A 16,785-nucleotide genomic window follows, 5' to 3' on the forward strand; every position below is an offset into this window, starting at 1 on the left:
GAAGAAAGATGATCTCGGGCCGCGGTGGAGACGACGTCTGAGGGAGGGACCAGGGACCCCTATGGGTGGCTCGCAGGAGGGGCCCCTGGGTGGAGAACTGAAAGGCGAGCGGGTTGTGGCTCTGCCCAGCGCGGTCACCCACCAGGCAGCCTCTCTTGTCACCCTGCTGGTCCTCACGTCAGCATCCACGCGTGCTGATCTCTAGCGGAGGGCTGGCCAGGCCCCGGGACACCCACGCCCGCCAGCGTGCGTGCACGCGCGCGCGCACACACCCCGCCCACCCCACCCCCCCAAACACGCCCCTTCCCTCACCCCCACCAGGGGCAGTGACGGAGAGCTCTGTGATGGTGCCGCACGGGGAGGCCCCGTGAGGCCCCGGTGGCTGAAGGCCTCCCTCCTCGACAGAGCCAAGGGACCCACTCGCAGACATTTCCCCGCGCTGTACCGGCGGCTCCCCTGGCCCATCCATTCCACACAGCGCAGGTGGCATCCACAGAGCAGCCCAGAGGCCCATCCCCATCCATCCCAGGGCAGCCCCTTTCCCCCACCCCCACCCCCGCCCCCACCCGCCAAGCCCAAGTGTGTGCTCCTTGCCCACCATCCCCCCCGACACACACGCCCCCCCCCCAACACGCCCCTTCCCTCACCCCCACAAGGGGCAGTGACAGAGAGCTCTGTGATGGTGCCGCACGGGGAGGCCCCGTGAGGCCCCGGTGGCTGAAGGCCTCCCTCCTCGACAGAGTCTCAGCCAAGCAGCCCTACACGGGCCGGCCCACACAAAGACCGAAGCCGGCCTCCAAACAGCTCCATTTCACCGGGACCAAACTTTCCCGGAAGCAGACCCGGGCACCCCTCTGTCTGTCGCCGCACTACTCACCAGAGCCAAGATCTGGAAGCCACCTAAAGGTCCACTGACAGGTGAGTGCACTTCGAAGGCCCGGGGACATCCATGCGATGGCATCGCACACAGCCAGGAAAAAGCGGCAGAACGAGTGCCATCTGCCGCCGCGGGGCTGGAACGAGAGACCCTCATACTAAGCGAAGGAAGCCAGAAAGGCAAAGACAAGTGCCCTAGGACATCACCTGTTGGTGGACTCTAAACGCCGCAACGGATGGCGCTATCTAAACACCCACCCGCAGACTCCAGAAACCGACGGTGGGCAAGGAGCACACACTTGGGCTTGGCAGGTGGGGGAAAGGGGCTGCCCTGGGATGGATGGGGATGGGCCCCTGGGCTGCTCTGTGGATGCCACCTGCGCTGTGTGGAATGGATGGGCCACGGGAGCCGCCGGTACAGCGCGGGGAAATGTCTGCGAGTGGGTCCCTTGGCGGACCAAGACCCCTGGAAGAAACATTGGACATCAGCTCGACTTTAATCGTAAGAATCGACCTCCGACTCAAAGCAGACGGAGCCACTGCATTGCTGACCGCAGGAGGATTGAGGACGCACGCCCAGCGCCCTCAGCTGCGGGCTCCAAACCCGAGTCAGTTCCCTGTGCAGAAAGAGGCTATCCTCCCAGGCTTCAAGTCAGCGCCAGCGACCTGACGGGGCCGTCTCGGGCATGGGGTGCCACCGTCCGCCCCCCCCCCCCAGCCCGCCAGCCTTTGCAAACAACGAAACCCAAACGATCCTCCCCGCGGGTTTTTCCAAGCTCTGGTTCAGGTGATCCCGAGGCAGCCTTTGTTTGTTTGTTTGTTTGTTTGTTTGTTTGTTTGCTTGTTTGTTTGCTTGTTTGTGGATCTGGGCTGCTGGGGCCAATGGGGGTCTTGGGTGGGCTTCAAGGACCTGTCGGGCCACGAGGGATGTGCGGGTGTGGTGTGGGTGGAGAGCACAGGTGGGCAGCAGGCCCTGCGGGGGAGCGGGCCTGGCGGGGAGGGCAGGAGGCTCGGACCGGCCCGTGAGGGACGCGGCGGCGGCGGCGGCGGCGGCGGGGGGCGCTGCGGTGGCGGCGCTTAGGGCAGGTGGCGGCCGCTGTGGGTCGGTGGCTTGAGGCAAGAGAGAGCATTGCGAGGTGCGAGAGTGTGGGTGAGGGTTGCGGGGGGCGCGTGGGAGCGCGTGTGTGAGTGGGGGTGCGGGGCGCGGGAGGTGGGCTCGGGAGAGGCAGGCGAAGGCAGCGGGCGAGCCGGGGCAAAAGGCGAGGCGAAAGGGCCCGGGGCGGGCCGGGGAGGCGAGCGGGAGCGCAAAACAAGTGGCCGCACCTGCGGCATATGGAGGTTCCCAGGCTAGGGGTCGAGCCACAGCCACTGTAGAAGCAACGCCGAGTAGTTATGTTGTGAGCCACACGGGAAGTCCGAGTTCTCGGCTGCCGAGAGGCGCTCAAATGGAGCCGGGCGGCTGACGTCACGGGCGTCGGCGCGGCGGCCGGGTGGGAGCGAGCGCCACCTGGTGGGCTGCCGGGGGATGGGAGCGCCGCGCGTTGCTGGAGGGGAGGGGAGTGGGGGGGGGTGTCCCGGCGTCCGGGGGGGCGGGGGGGTGGGGTGGGGTGGGGGCGGAGGGGTGGAGGGGGTGAGGGCGCGGGGGTGTGTCCCGGGGGTCGGGGGGGAGTGTGTGTGTGTGTGGGTGGGTGGGGGGATGTCCCGGGGGTCTGGGCTGGCGCTCGGGGGCTTCGGGACAGTGTGGAGCGGTGTGGGGACAGTGCCTCAGGGCCGCACGCTGGGATCGCCCCGCCCTGCCCTGGGGCCTGGCCGGCCTGGCCCTTGGCCTCCGCGGCTCCCCGGCTCCCGGGCCTCCCCTTCCGCCCCTGTGCAGGGGCACTCGTGTCCTGGAGGGACGGCGACCACCGGCTGCCCTGCCTGCCCAGTCCTCGGCCGTACTCAGCCCACGGCGGGCTCCTGGAGAGCCCTGGGCCGGGCCCCCCTCGGTAGTGCCAGGGAGGAAAACGGGGGCTGGTCTGCAGGGGCATTGGCCAGAGGCTGGCGACCACAACCACGGGGGTGGGGGGTGGGGGGGGCGGCGCGGGGTGGGGTGGGGTGGGGTGGGGTGGAGTGGGGGGGGAACCTCCCGGCATGGGGGGTGGGGGGCGGGCCCGGTGGCTGTCTGGGGCGGGAGAGCCGGGGCCCCGAGCACAGCAAGGAGCCGCACCGCCAGCCCAATGGACCCGGTCCCCTGCCGCCCACCCGGGGTCTAGAGGGAGGGTCAGGCCGGGCCCGAAGCCTGCTGGACGCTGCTCTGTCCGCCGCTGGACGCCCAGGACGGTCCCCCTCGCGGGCCATGCCATCACAGCAGCCCCCCGCCGAGGAGCGCCCCAGGCTCGCGAGAAGGAGCGCCCCGGGGGAAGCCGAGGCGCTCCAAGCAGGATGAGGCTACCGGGGGCCGGCTGAGGCCAGGGAGGGCCCGGTTCCCGCCGTTCCCTGGGCTGCTGGCAGGGGCTCCTGGGCGCAAGCCCACCCAAGGCCTTGGAGGAAGTCCCAGGGCTCGGCTGGGCTCGGAGGCCAAGGGGCAGCCGAAGGGAGGGTGCAGAGGCAGGCAGGGGCCGGCTCCCTCCACCCCCACCGGGCCTCCCAGGCCCAGGCAGGCGCCGGCCTCTCGGGTCCTCAGAGCCATGGGGGGCCACGGAGGACAGGACGCAGGGAGAGCAGCACCCCACCCCCGCGGAGAAGGACCTCGCCTCGGGGGGGGGCCCTGCGGCCAGGGCCCCGGGTCCAGGGCGGGTGGGCTGTGTGAGCGGCAGGCCCCACCAGCTGGCCCTCCCTGCCTCCGTCTGGGATCAGACGACCAGTGTCCACGGCAGCCCGCGGAGCCGAGCCCCGGAAGCTGGGGCCATGGCCCTCGGCCCCAGGCTTCACCGCAGGGCCGGCGGCTGGGCTTCGGCGGCCAGAGGGTGACAGGCCTGAGCCCCAAGCACGCGAACGCAGGAGAGGCAAGACCCGGCCGGCTCTGTCCCTGCCCCCCGAGGCCGCCTTGGACCTGGCGGCGGCGGCGGCGGCGGCGGCGGCGGCCGGACACGAGCCGGGTGGTCTCCTGGGGCAAGACAGACCTTCTCAGGCTGAGGGCCCAAGCAAGGCCCAGCACCAGCCGCCTCCGCGTCAGGAAGGACGGAGCGGACCAAGGCAGGCCCACCGCCTGCCTGGCGGGCACCGAAGGCTTCGCTGGGGTTTCCCGGACACAGGAAGGGAGGGACGCGGGTCCGGGGAGGGCCAGGGGTTCGGAGCCCACAGCTGAGGTCCCGCCCGCAGAGAGCCGCCGGGAGGCCCAAGGGCTGCGAGGGTGGGCCTGGGAGGCGGCCGGAGGAGTCGGCCCAGGCGGAAACAGGCTCTGGGCAGAGGTCGTGCCTGCAAGCCATGCTTCTCGTGGCACGTGGACCCTGCCAGCCTCCCACCCGCCTTGCCCTTGGATCCCTGTGGGCCGCCAGGGCCCTCGGGCACTGGGGGATCCGCGTGGCCCGGCACGTGGCCTCAAGGCCGTTCACAGAGAGGGGTCGCCGGGCCGCTGGGCCGGGGCTGGTGTGCGTGTGTGTGTGTGCGCGGGCGTGTGTCTGTGCGTGTGTGTCCGTGTGTGCGTGCGTGTGTGTGAAGTTCTGGGGCAACCCTGCGTCGGACAAGCCCTCTCTGCACCATTTGCCCACCGGCCTCGGCTCATCTCCTGTCTCTGTCTCGGTCTCTCGGTCAGCTTCTCGCCGTCTGTCCAAGGGCAAGCCGGGTGGGGGTGGGGGTGGGGGTGGGGGTGGGGGGTGGAGAGGGTGGTACGCAAGAGACAAGGAACCCACTGGAGAAGAAAGATGATCTCGGGCCGCGGTGGAGACGACGTCTGAGGGAGGGACCAGGGACCCCTATGGGTGGCTCGCAGGAGGGGCCCCTGGGTGGAGAACTGAAAGGCGAGCGGGTTGTGGCTCTGCCCAGCGCGGTCACCCACCAGGCAGCCTCTCTTGTCACCCTGCTGGTCCTCACGTCAGCATCCACGCGTGCTGATCTCTAGCGGAGGGCTGGCCAGGCCCCGGGACACCCACGCCCGCCAGCGTGCGTGCACGCGCGCGCGCACACACCCCGCCCACCCCACCCCCCCAAACACGCCCCTTCCCTCACCCCCACCAGGGGCAGTGACGGAGAGCTCTGTGATGGTGCCGCACGGGGAGGCCCCGTGAGGCCCCGGTGGCTGAAGGCCTCCCTCCTCGACAGAGTCAAGGGACCCACTCGCAGACATTTCCCCGCGCTGTACCGGCGGCTCCCCTGGCCCATCCATTCCACACAGCGCAGGTGGCATCCACAGAGCAGCCCAGAGGCCCATCCCCATCCATCCCAGGGCAGCCCCTTTCCCCCACCCCCACCCCCGCCCCCACCCGCCAAGCCCAAGTGTGTGCTCCTTGCCCACCATCCCCCCCGACACACACGCCCCCCCCCCAACACGCCCCTTCCCTCACCCCCACAAGGGGCAGTGACAGAGAGCTCTGTGATGGTGCCGCACGGGGAGGCCCCGTGAGGCCCCGGTGGCTGAAGGCCTCCCTCCTCGACAGAGTCTCAGCCAAGCAGCCCTACACGGGCCGGCCCACACAAAGACCGAAGCCGGCCTCCAAACAGCTCCATTTCACCGGGACCAAACTTTCCCGGAAGCAGACCCGGGCACCCCTCTGTCTGTCGCCGCACTACTCACCAGAGCCAAGATCTGGAAGCCACCTAAAGGTCCACTGACAGGTGAGTGCACTTCGAAGGCCCGGGGACATCCATGCGATGGCATCGCACACAGCCAGGAAAAAGCGGCAGAACGAGTGCCATCTGCCGCCGCGGGGCTGGAACGAGAGACCCTCATACTAAGCGAAGGAAGCCAGAAAGGCAAAGACAAGTGCCCTAGGACATCACCTGTTGGTGGACTCTAAACGCCGCAACGGATGGCGCTATCTAAACACCCACCCGCAGACTCCAGAAACCGACGGTGGGCAAGGAGCACACACTTGGGCTTGGCAGGTGGGGGAAAGGGGCTGCCCTGGGATGGATGGGGATGGGCCCCTGGGCTGCTCTGTGGATGCCACCTGCGCTGTGTGGAATGGATGGGCCACGGGAGCCGCCGGTACAGCGCGGGGAAATGTCTGCGAGTGGGTCCCTTGGCGGACCAAGACCCCTGGAAGAAACATTGGACATCAGCTCGACTTTAATCGTAAGAATCGACCTCCGACTCAAAGCAGACGGAGCCACTGCATTGCTGACCGCAGGAGGATTGAGGACGCACGCCCAGCGCCCTCAGCTGCGGGCTCCAAACCCGAGTCAGTTCCCTGTGCAGAAAGAGGCTATCCTCCCAGGCTTCAAGTCAGCGCCAGCGACCTGACGGGGCCGTCTCGGGCATGGGGTGCCACCGTCCGCCCCCCCCCCCCAGCCCGCCAGCCTTTGCAAACAACGAAACCCAAACGATCCTCCCCGCGGGTTTTTCCAAGCTCTGGTTCAGGTGATCCCGAGGCAGCCTTTGTTTGTTTGTTTGTTTGTTTGTTTGTTTGTTTGCTTGTTTGTTTGCTTGTTTGTGGATCTGGGCTGCTGGGGCCAATGGGGGTCTTGGGTGGGCTTCAAGGACCTGTCGGGCCACGAGGGATGTGCGGGTGTGGTGTGGGTGGAGAGCACAGGTGGGCAGCAGGCCCTGCGGGGGAGCGGGCCTGGCGGGGAGGGCAGGAGGCTCGGACCGGCCCGTGAGGGACGCGGCGGCGGCGGCGGCGGCGGCGGGGGGCGCTGCGGTGGCGGCGCTTAGGGCAGGTGGCGGCCGCTGTGGGTCGGTGGCTTGAGGCAAGAGAGAGCATTGCGAGGTGCGAGAGTGTGGGTGAGGGTTGCGGGGGGCGCGTGGGAGCGCGTGTGTGAGTGGGGGTGCGGGGCGCGGGAGGTGGGCTCGGGAGAGGCAGGCGAAGGCAGCGGGCGAGCCGGGGCAAAAGGCGAGGCGAAAGGGCCCGGGGCGGGCCGGGGAGGCGAGCGGGAGCGCAAAACAAGTGGCCGCACCTGCGGCATATGGAAGTTCCCAGGCCAGGGGTCGAGCCACAGCCACTGTAGAAGCAACGCCGAGTAGTTATGTTGTGAGCCACACGGGAAGTCCGAGTTCTCGGCTGCCGAGAGGCGCTCAAATGGAGCCGGGCGGCTGACGTCACGGGCGTCGGCGCGGCGGCCGGGTGGGAGCGAGCGCCACCTGGTGGGCTGCCGGGGGATGGGAGCGCCGCGCGTTGCTGGAGGGGAGGGGAGTGGGGGGGGGTGTCCCGGCGTCCGGGGGGGCGGGGGGGTGGGGTGGGGTGGGGGCGGAGGGGTGGAGGGGGTGAGGGCGCGGGGGTGTGTCCCGGGGGTCGGGGGGGAGTGTGTGTGTGTGTGTGGGTGGGTGGGGGGATGTCCCGGGGGTCTGGGCTGGCGCTCGGGGGCTTCGGGACAGTGTGGAGCGGTGTGGGGACAGTGCCTCAGGGCCGCACGCTGGGATCGCCCCGCCCTGCCCTGGGGCCTGGCCGGCCTGGCCCTTGGCCTCCGCGGCTCCCCGGCTCCCGGGCCTCCCCTTCCGCCCCTGTGCAGGGGCACTCGTGTCCTGGAGGGACGGCGACCACCGGCTGCCCTGCCTGCCCAGTCCTCGGCCGTACTCAGCCCACGGCGGGCTCCTGGAGAGCCCTGGGCCGGGCCCCCCTCGGTAGTGCCAGGGAGGAAAACGGGGGCTGGTCTGCAGGGGCATTGGCCAGAGGCTGGCGACCACAACCACGGGGGTGGGGGGTGGGGGGGGCGGCGCGGGGTGGGGTGGGGTGGGGTGGGGTGGAGTGGGGGGGGAACCTCCCGGCATGGGGGGTGGGGGGCGGGCCCGGTGGCTGTCTGGGGCGGGAGAGCCGGGGCCCCGAGCACAGCAAGGAGCCGCACCGCCAGCCCAATGGACCCGGTCCCCTGCCGCCCACCCGGGGTCTAGAGGGAGGGTCAGGCCGGGCCCGAAGCCTGCTGGACGCTGCTCTGTCCGCCGCTGGACGCCCAGGACGGTCCCCCTCGCGGGCCATGCCATCACAGCAGCCCCCCGCCGAGGAGCGCCCCAGGCTCGCGAGAAGGAGCGCCCCGGGGGAAGCCGAGGCGCTCCAAGCAGGATGAGGCTACCGGGGGCCGGCTGAGGCCAGGGAGGGCCCGGTTCCCGCCGTTCCCTGGGCTGCTGGCAGGGGCTCCTGGGCGCAAGCCCACCCAAGGCCTTGGAGGAAGTCCCAGGGCTCGGCTGGGCTCGGAGGCCAAGGGGCAGCCGAAGGGAGGGTGCAGAGGCAGGCAGGGGCCGGCTCCCTCCACCCCCACCGGGCCTCCCAGGCCCAGGCAGGCGCCGGCCTCTCGGGTCCTCAGAGCCATGGGGGGCCACGGAGGACAGGACGCAGGGAGAGCAGCACCCCACCCCCGCGGAGAAGGACCTCGCCTCGGGGGGGGGCCCTGCGGCCAGGGCCCCGGGTCCAGGGCGGGTGGGCTGTGTGAGCGGCAGGCCCCACCAGCTGGCCCTCCCTGCCTCCGTCTGGGATCAGACGACCAGTGTCCACGGCAGCCCGCGGAGCCGAGCCCCGGAAGCTGGGGCCATGGCCCTCGGCCCCAGGCTTCACCGCAGGGCCGGCGGCTGGGCTTCGGCGGCCAGAGGGTGACAGGCCTGAGCCCCAAGCACGCGAACGCAGGAGAGGCAAGACCCGGCCGGCTCTGTCCCTGCCCCCCGAGGCCGCCTTGGACCTGGCGGCGGCGGCGGCGGCGGCGGCGGCGGCCGGACACGAGCCGGGTGGTCTCCTGGGGCAAGACAGACCTTCTCAGGCTGAGGGCCCAAGCAAGGCCCAGCACCAGCCGCCTCCGCGTCAGGAAGGACGGAGCGGACCAAGGCAGGCCCACCGCCTGCCTGGCGGGCACCGAAGGCTTCGCTGGGGTTTCCCGGACACAGGAAGGGAGGGACGCGGGTCCGGGGAGGGCCAGGGGTTCGGAGCCCACAGCTGAGGTCCCGCCCGCAGAGAGCCGCCGGGAGGCCCAAGGGCTGCGAGGGTGGGCCTGGGAGGCGGCCGGAGGAGTCGGCCCAGGCGGAAACAGGCTCTGGGCAGAGGTCGTGCCTGCAAGCCATGCTTCTCGTGGCACGTGGACCCTGCCAGCCTCCCACCCGCCTTGCCCTTGGATCCCTGTGGGCCGCCAGGGCCCTCGGGCACTGGGGGATCCGCGTGGCCCGGCACGTGGCCTCAAGGCCGTTCACAGAGAGGGGTCGCCGGGCCGCTGGGCCGGGGCTGGTGTGCGTGTGTGTGTGTGCGCGGGCGTGTGTCTGTGCGTGTGTGTCCGTGTGTGCGTGCGTGTGTGTGAAGTTCTGGGGCAACCCTGCGTCGGACAAGCCCTCTCTGCACCATTTGCCCACCGGCCTCGGCTCATCTCCTGTCTCTGTCTCGGTCTCTCGGTCAGCTTCTCGCCGTCTGTCCAAGGGCAAGCCGGGTGGGGGTGGGGGTGGGGGTGGGGGTGGGGGTGGGGGGTGGAGAGGGTGGTACGCAAGAGACAAGGAACCCACTGGAGAAGAAAGATGATCTCGGGCCGCGGTGGAGACGACGTCTGAGGGAGGGACCAGGGACCCCTATGGGTGGCTCGCAGGAGGGGCCCCTGGGTGGAGAACTGAAAGGCGAGCGGGTTGTGGCTCTGCCCAGCGCGGTCACCCACCAGGCAGCCTCTCTTGTCACCCTGCTGGTCCTCACGTCAGCATCCACGCGTGCTGATCTCTAGCGGAGGGCTGGCCAGGCCCCGGGACACCCACGCCCGCCAGCGTGCGTGCACGCGCGCGCGCACACACCCCGCCCACCCCACCCCCCCAAACACGCCCCTTCCCTCACCCCCACCAGGGGCAGTGACGGAGAGCTCTGTGATGGTGCCGCACGGGTAGGCCCCGTGAGGCCCCGGTGGCTGAAGGCCTCCCTCCTCGACAGAGTCAAGGGACCCACTCGCAGACATTTCCCCGCGCTGTACCGGCGGCTCCCCTGGCCCATCCATTCCACACAGCGCAGGTGGCATCCACAGAGCAGCCCAGAGGCCCATCCCCATCCATCCCAGGGCAGCCCCTTTCCCCCACCCCCACCCCCGCCCCCACCCGCCAAGCCCAAGTGTGTGCTCCTTGCCCACCATCCCCCCCGACACACACGCCCCCCCCCCAACACGCCCCTTCCCTCACCCCCACAAGGGGCAGTGACAGAGAGCTCTGTGATGGTGCCGCACGGGGAGGCCCCGTGAGGCCCCGGTGGCTGAAGGCCTCCCTCCTCGACAGAGTCTCAGCCAAGCAGCCCTACACGGGCCGGCCCACACAAAGACCGAAGCCGGCCTCCAAACAGCTCCATTTCACCGGGACCAAACTTTCCCGGAAGCAGACCCGGGCACCCCTCTGTCTGTCGCCGCACTACTCACCAGAGCCAAGATCTGGAAGCCACCTAAAGGTCCACTGACAGGTGAGTGCACTTCGAAGGCCCGGGGACATCCATGCGATGGCATCGCACACAGCCAGGAAAAAGCGGCAGAACGAGTGCCATCTGCCGCCGCGGGGCTGGAACGAGAGACCCTCATACTAAGCGAAGGAAGCCAGAAAGGCAAAGACAAGTGCCCTAGGACATCACCTGTTGGTGGACTCTAAACGCCGCAACGGATGGCGCTATCTAAACACCCACCCGCAGACTCCAGAAACCGACGGTGGGCAAGGAGCACACACTTGGGCTTGGCAGGTGGGGGAAAGGGGCTGCCCTGGGATGGATGGGGATGGGCCCCTGGGCTGCTCTGTGGATGCCACCTGCGCTGTGTGGAATGGATGGGCCACGGGAGCCGCCGGTACAGCGCGGGGAAATGTCTGCGAGTGGGTCCCTTGGCGGACCAAGACCCCTGGAAGAAACATTGGACATCAGCTCGACTTTAATCGTAAGAATCGACCTCCGACTCAAAGCAGACGGAGCCACTGCATTGCTGACCGCAGGAGGATTGAGGACGCACGCCCAGCGCCCTCAGCTGCGGGCTCCAAACCCGAGTCAGTTCCCTGTGCAGAAAGAGGCTATCCTCCCAGGCTTCAAGTCAGCGCCAGCGACCTGACGGGGCCGTCTCGGGCATGGGGTGCCACCGTCCGCCCCCCCCCCCCCCAGCCCGCCAGCCTTTGCAAACAACGAAACCCAAACGATCCTCCCCGCGGGTTTTTCCAAGCTCTGGTTCAGGTGATCCCGAGGCAGCCTTTGTTTGTTTGTTTGTTTGTTTGTTTGTTTGTTTGCTTGTTTGTTTGCTTGTTTGTGGATCTGGGCTGCTGGGGCCAATGGGGGTCTTGGGTGGGCTTCAAGGACCTGTCGGGCCACGAGGGATGTGCGGGTGTGGTGTGGGTGGAGAGCACAGGTGGGCAGCAGGCCCTGCGGGGGAGCGGGCCTGGCGGGGAGGGCAGGAGGCTCGGACCGGCCCGTGAGGGACGCGGCGGCGGCGGCGGCGGCGGCGGGGGGCGCTGCGGTGGCGGCGCTTAGGGCAGGTGGCGGCCGCTGTGGGTCGGTGGCTTGAGGCAAGAGAGAGCATTGCGAGGTGCGAGAGTGTGGGTGAGGGTTGCGGGGGGCGCGTGGGAGCGCGTGTGTGAGTGGGGGTGCGGGGCGCGGGAGGTGGGCTCGGGAGAGGCAGGCGAAGGCAGCGGGCGAGCCGGGGCAAAAGGCGAGGCGAAAGGGCCCGGGGCGGGCCGGGGAGGCGAGCGGGAGCGCAAAACAAGTGGCCGCACCTGCGGCATATGGAGGTTCCCAGGCTAGGGGTCGAGCCACAGCCACTGTAGAAGCAACGCCGAGTAGTTATGTTGTGAGCCACACGGGAAGTCCGAGTTCTCGGCTGCCGAGAGGCGCTCAAATGGAGCCGGGCGGCTGACGTCACGGGCGTCGGCGCGGCGGCCGGGTGGGAGCGAGCGCCACCTGGTGGGCTGCCGGGGGATGGGAGCGCCGCGCGTTGCTGGAGGGGAGGGGAGTGGGGGGGGGTGTCCCGGCGTCCGGGGGGGCGGGGGGGTGGGGTGGGGTGGGGGCGGAGGGGTGGAGGGGGTGAGGGCGCGGGGGTGTGTCCCGGGGGTCGGGGGGGAGTGTGTGTGTGTGTGGGTGGGTGGGGGGATGTCCCGGGGGTCTGGGCTGGCGCTCGGGGGCTTCGGGACAGTGTGGAGCGGTGTGGGGACAGTGCCTCAGGGCCGCACGCTGGGATCGCCCCGCCCTGCCCTGGGGCCTGGCCGGCCTGGCCCTTGGCCTCCGCGGCTCCCCGGCTCCCGGGCCTCCCCTTCCGCCCCTGTGCAGGGGCACTCGTGTCCTGGAGGGACGGCGACCACCGGCTGCCCTGCCTGCCCAGTCCTCGGCCGTACTCAGCCCACGGCGGGCTCCTGGAGAGCCCTGGGCCGGGCCCCCCTCGGTAGTGCCAGGGAGGAAAACGGGGGCTGGTCTGCAGGGGCATTGGCCAGAGGCTGGCGACCACAACCACGGGGGTGGGGGGTGGGGGGGGCGGCGCGGGGTGGGGTGGGGTGGGGTGGGGTGGAGTGGGGGGGGAACCTCCCGGCATGGGGGGTGGGGGGCGGGCCCGGTGGCTGTCTGGGGCGGGAGAGCCGGGGCCCCGAGCACAGCAAGGAGCCGCACCGCCAGCCCAATGGACCCGGTCCCCTGCCGCCCACCCGGGGTCTAGAGGGAGGGTCAGGCCGGGCCCGAAGCCTGCTGGACGCTGCTCTGTCCGCCGCTGGACGCCCAGGACGGTCCCCCTCGCGGGCCATGCCATCACAGCAGCCCCCCGCCGAGGAGCGCCCCAGGCTCGCGAGAAGGAGCGCCCCGGGGGAAGCCGAGGCGCTCCAAGCAGGATGAGGCTACCGGGGGCCGGCTGAGGCCAGGGAGGGCCCGGTTCCCGCCGTTCCCTGGGCTGCTGGCAGGGGCTCCTGGGCGCAAGCCCACCCAAGGCCTTGGAGGAAGTCCCAGGGCTCGGCTGGGCACGGAGGCCAAGGGGCAGCCGAAGGGAGGGTGCAGAGGCAGGCAGGGGCCGGCTCCCTCCACCCCCACCGGGCCTCCCAGGCCCAGGCAGGCGCCGGCCTCTCGGGTCCTCAGAGCCATGGGGGGCCACGGAGGACAGGACGCAGGGAGAGCAGCACCCCACCCCCGCGGAGAAGGACCTCGCCTCGGGGGGGGGCCCTGCGGCCAGGCCCCGGGTCCAGGGCGGGTGGGCTGTGTGAGCGGCAGGCCCCACCAGCTGGCCCTCCCTGCCTCCGTCTGGGATCAGACGACCAGTGTCCACGGCAGCCCGCGGAGCCGAGCCCCGGAAGCTGGGGCCATGGCCCTCGGCCCCAGGCTTCACCGCAGGGCCGGCGGCTGGGCTTCGGCGGCCAGAGGGTGACAGGCCTGAGCCCCAAGCACGCGAACGCAGGAGAGGCAAGACCCGGCCGGCTCTGTCCCTGCCCCCCGAGGCCGCCTTGGACCTGGCGGCGGCGGCGGCGGCGGCGGCGGCGGCCGGACACGAGCCGGGTGGTCTCCTGGGGCAAGACAGACCTTCTCAGGCTGAGGGCCCAAGCAAGGCCCAGCACCAGCCGCCTCCGCGTCAGGAAGGACGGAGCGGACCAAGGCAGGCCCACCGCCTGCCTGGCGGGCACCGAAGGCTTCGCTGGGGTTTCCCGGACACAGGAAGGGAGGGACGCGGGTCCGGGGAGGGCCAGGGGTTCGGAGCCCACAGCTGAGGTCCCGCCCGCAGAGAGCCGCCGGGAGGCCCAAGGGCTGCGAGGGTGGGCCTGGGAGGCGGCCGGAGGAGTCGGCCCAGGCGGAAACAGGCTCTGGGCAGAGGTCGTGCCTGCAAGCCATGCTTCTCGTGGCACGTGGACCCTGCCAGCCTCCCACCCGCCTTGCCCTTGGATCCCTGTGGGCCGCCAGGGCCCTCGGGCACTGGGGGATCCGCGTGGCCCGGCACGTGGCCTCAAGGCCGTTCACAGAGAGGGGTCGCCGGGCCGCTGGGCCGGGGCTGGTGTGCGTGTGTGTGTGTGCGCGGGCGTGTGTCTGTGCGTGTGTGTCCGTGTGTGCGTGCGTGTGTGTGAAGTTCTGGGGCAACCCTGCGTCGGACAAGCCCTCTCTGCACCATTTGCCCACCGGCCTCGGCTCATCTCCTGTCTCTGTCTCGGTCTCTCGGTCAGCTTCTCGCCGTCTGTCCAAGGGCAAGCCGGGTGGGGGTGGGGGTGGGGGTGGGGGTGGGGGGTGGAGAGGGTGGTACGCAAGAGACAAGGAACCCACTGGAGAAGAAAGATGATCTCGGGCCGCGGTGGAGACGACGTCTGAGGGAGGGACCAGGGACCCCTATGGGTGGCTCGCAGGAGGGGCCCCTGGGTGGAGAACTGAAAGGCGAGCGGGTTGTGGCTCTGCCCAGCGCGGTCACCCACCAGGCAGCCTCTCTTGTCACCCTGCTGGTCCTCACGTCAGCATCCACGCGTGCTGATCTCTAGCGGAGGGCTGGCCAGGCCCCGGGACACCCACGCCCGCCAGCGTGCGTGCACGCGCGCGCGCACACACCCCGCCCACCCCACCCCCCCAAACACGCCCCTTCCCTCACCCCCACCAGGGGCAGTGACGGAGAGCTCTGTGATGGTGCCGCACGGGGAGGCCCCGTGAGGCCCCGGTGGCTGAAGGCCTCCCTCCTCGACAGAGCCAAGGGACCCACTCGCAGACATTTCCCCGCGCTGTACCGGCGGCTCCCCTGGCCCATCCATTCCACACAGCGCAGGTGGCATCCACAGAGCAGCCCAGAGGCCCATCCCCATCCATCCCAGGGCAGCCCCTTTCCCCCACCCCCACCCCCGCCCCCACCCGCCAAGCCCAAGTGTGTGCTCCTTGCCCACCATCCCCCCCGACACACACGCCCCCCCCCCAACACGCCCCTTCCCTCACCCCCACAAGGGGCAGTGACAGAGAGCTCTGTGATGGTGCCGCACGGGGAGGCCCCGTGAGGCCCCGGTGGCTGAAGGCCTCCCTCCTCGACAGAGTCTCAGCCAAGCAGCCCTACACGGGCCGGCCCACACAAAGACCGAAGCCGGCCTCCAAACAGCTCCATTTCACCGGGACCAAACTTTCCCGGAAGCAGACCCGGGCACCCCTCTGTCTGTCGCCGCACTACTCACCAGAGCCAAGATCTGGAAGCCACCTAAAGGTCCACTGACAGGTGAGTGCACTTCGAAGGCCCGGGGACATCCATGCGATGGCATCGCACACAGCCAGGAAAAAGCGGCAGAACGAGTGCCATCTGCCGCCGCGGGGCTGGAACGAGAGACCCTCATACTAAGCGAAGGAAGCCAGAAAGGCAAAGACAAGTGCCCTAGGACATCACCTGTTGGTGGACTCTAAACGCCGCAACGGATGGCGCTATCTAAACACCCACCCGCAGACTCCAGAAACCGACGGTGGGCAAGGAGCACACACTTGGGCTTGGCAGGTGGGGGAAAGGGGCTGCCCTGGGATGGATGGGGATGGGCCCCTGGGCTGCTCTGTGGATGCCACCTGCGCTGTGTGGAATGGATGGGCCACGGGAGCCGCCGGTACAGCGCGGGGAAATGTCTGCGAGTGGGTCCCTTGGCGGACCAAGACCCCTGGAAGAAACATTGGACATCAGCTCGACTTTAATCGTAAGAATCGACCTCCGACTCAAAGCAGACGGAGCCACTGCATTGCTGACCGCAGGAGGATTGAGGACGCACGCCCAGCGCCCTCAGCTGCGGGCTCCAAACCCGAGTCAGTTCCCTGTGCAGAAAGAGGCTATCCTCCCAGGCTTCAAGTCAGCGCCAGCGACCTGACGGGGCCGTCTCGGGCATGGGGTGCCACCGTCCGCCCCCCCCCCCCCCAGCCCGCCAGCCTTTGCAAACAACGAAACCCAAACGATCCTCCCCGCGGGTTTTTCCAAGCTCTGGTTCAGGTGATCCCGAGGCAGCCTTTGTTTGTTTGTTTGTTTGTTTGTTTGTTTGTTTGCTTGTTTGTTTGCTTGTTTGTGGATCTGGGCTGCTGGGGCCAATGGGGGTCTTGGGTGGGCTTCAAGGACCTGTCGGGCCACGAGGGATGTGCGGGTGTGGTGTGGGTGGAGAGCACAGGTGGGCAGCAGGCCCTGCGGGGGAGCGGGCCTGGCGGGGAGGGCAGGAGGCTCGGACCGGCCCGTGAGGGACGCGGCGGCGGCGGCGGCGGCGGCGGGGGGCGCTGCGGTGGCGGCGCTTAGGGCAGGTGGCGGCCGCTGTGGGTCGGTGGCTTGAGGCAAGAGAGAGCATTGCGAGGTGCGAGAGTGTGGGTGAGGGTTGCGGGGGGCGCGTGGGAGCGCGTGTGTGAGTGGGGGTGCGGGGCGCGGGAGGTGGGCTCGGGAGAGGCAGGCGAAGGCAGCGGGCGAGCCGGGGCAAAAGGCGAGGCGAAAGGGCCCGGGGCGGGCCGGGGAGGCGAGCGGGAGCGCAAAACAAGTGGCCGCACCTGCGGCATATGGAGGTTCCCAGGCTAGGGGTCGAGCCACAGCCACTGTAGAAGCAACGCCGAGTAGTTATGTTGTGAGCCACACGGGAAGTCCGAGTTCTCGGCTGCCGAGAGGCGCTCAAATGGAGCCGGGCGGCTGACGTCACGGGCGTCGGCGCGGCGGCCGGGTGGGAGCGAGCGCCACCTGGTGGGCTGCCGGGGGATGGAGCGCCGCGCGTTGCTGGAGGGGAGGGGAGTGGGGGGGGGTGTCCCGGCGTCCGCGGGGGGGCGGGGGGTGGTGGGGTGGGGTGGGGGCGGAGGGGTGGAGGGGGTGAGGGCGCGGGGGTGTGTCCCGGGGGTCGGGGGGGAGTGTGTGTGTGTGTGGGTGGGTGGGGGATGTCCCGGGGGTCTGGGCTGGCGCTCGGGGGCTTCGGGACAGTGTGGAGCGGTGTGGGGACAGTGCCTC

At 70.0% G+C, this 16,785-nt stretch overlaps 1 long non-coding RNA gene across 1 annotated transcript in view; it reads right to left on the reverse strand.

Annotated features, from left to right (window-relative positions):
• LOC146394314 (uncharacterized) overlaps positions 1-16,474 on the reverse strand; it is a 110,193-nt gene extending 93,719 nt beyond the window's left edge. The window contains exons 1-5 of the long non-coding RNA XR_014836254.1: positions 16,341-16,474; positions 15,017-15,152; positions 10,306-10,441; positions 5,588-5,723; positions 878-1,013 (exon numbers count right to left, since the gene is read on the reverse strand). This is a non-coding gene — a long non-coding RNA (uncharacterized LOC146394314). The remainder of the gene's footprint in view (positions 1-877; positions 1,014-5,587; positions 5,724-10,305; positions 10,442-15,016; positions 15,153-16,340) is intronic.
• Positions 16,475-16,785: the final 311 nt, after the last annotated feature.

The sequence above is a fragment of the Sus scrofa genome, unplaced genomic scaffold (genome assembly GCF_054392235.1).
Source record: "Sus scrofa isolate SSC_HxYL_T2T_F1_AM1 unplaced genomic scaffold, Sscrofa_HxYL_maternal_Yorkshire_Landrace_v2.0 dam_41, whole genome shotgun sequence".
In the NCBI taxonomy this organism is placed as follows: Eukaryota; Metazoa; Chordata; class Mammalia; order Artiodactyla; family Suidae; genus Sus; species Sus scrofa.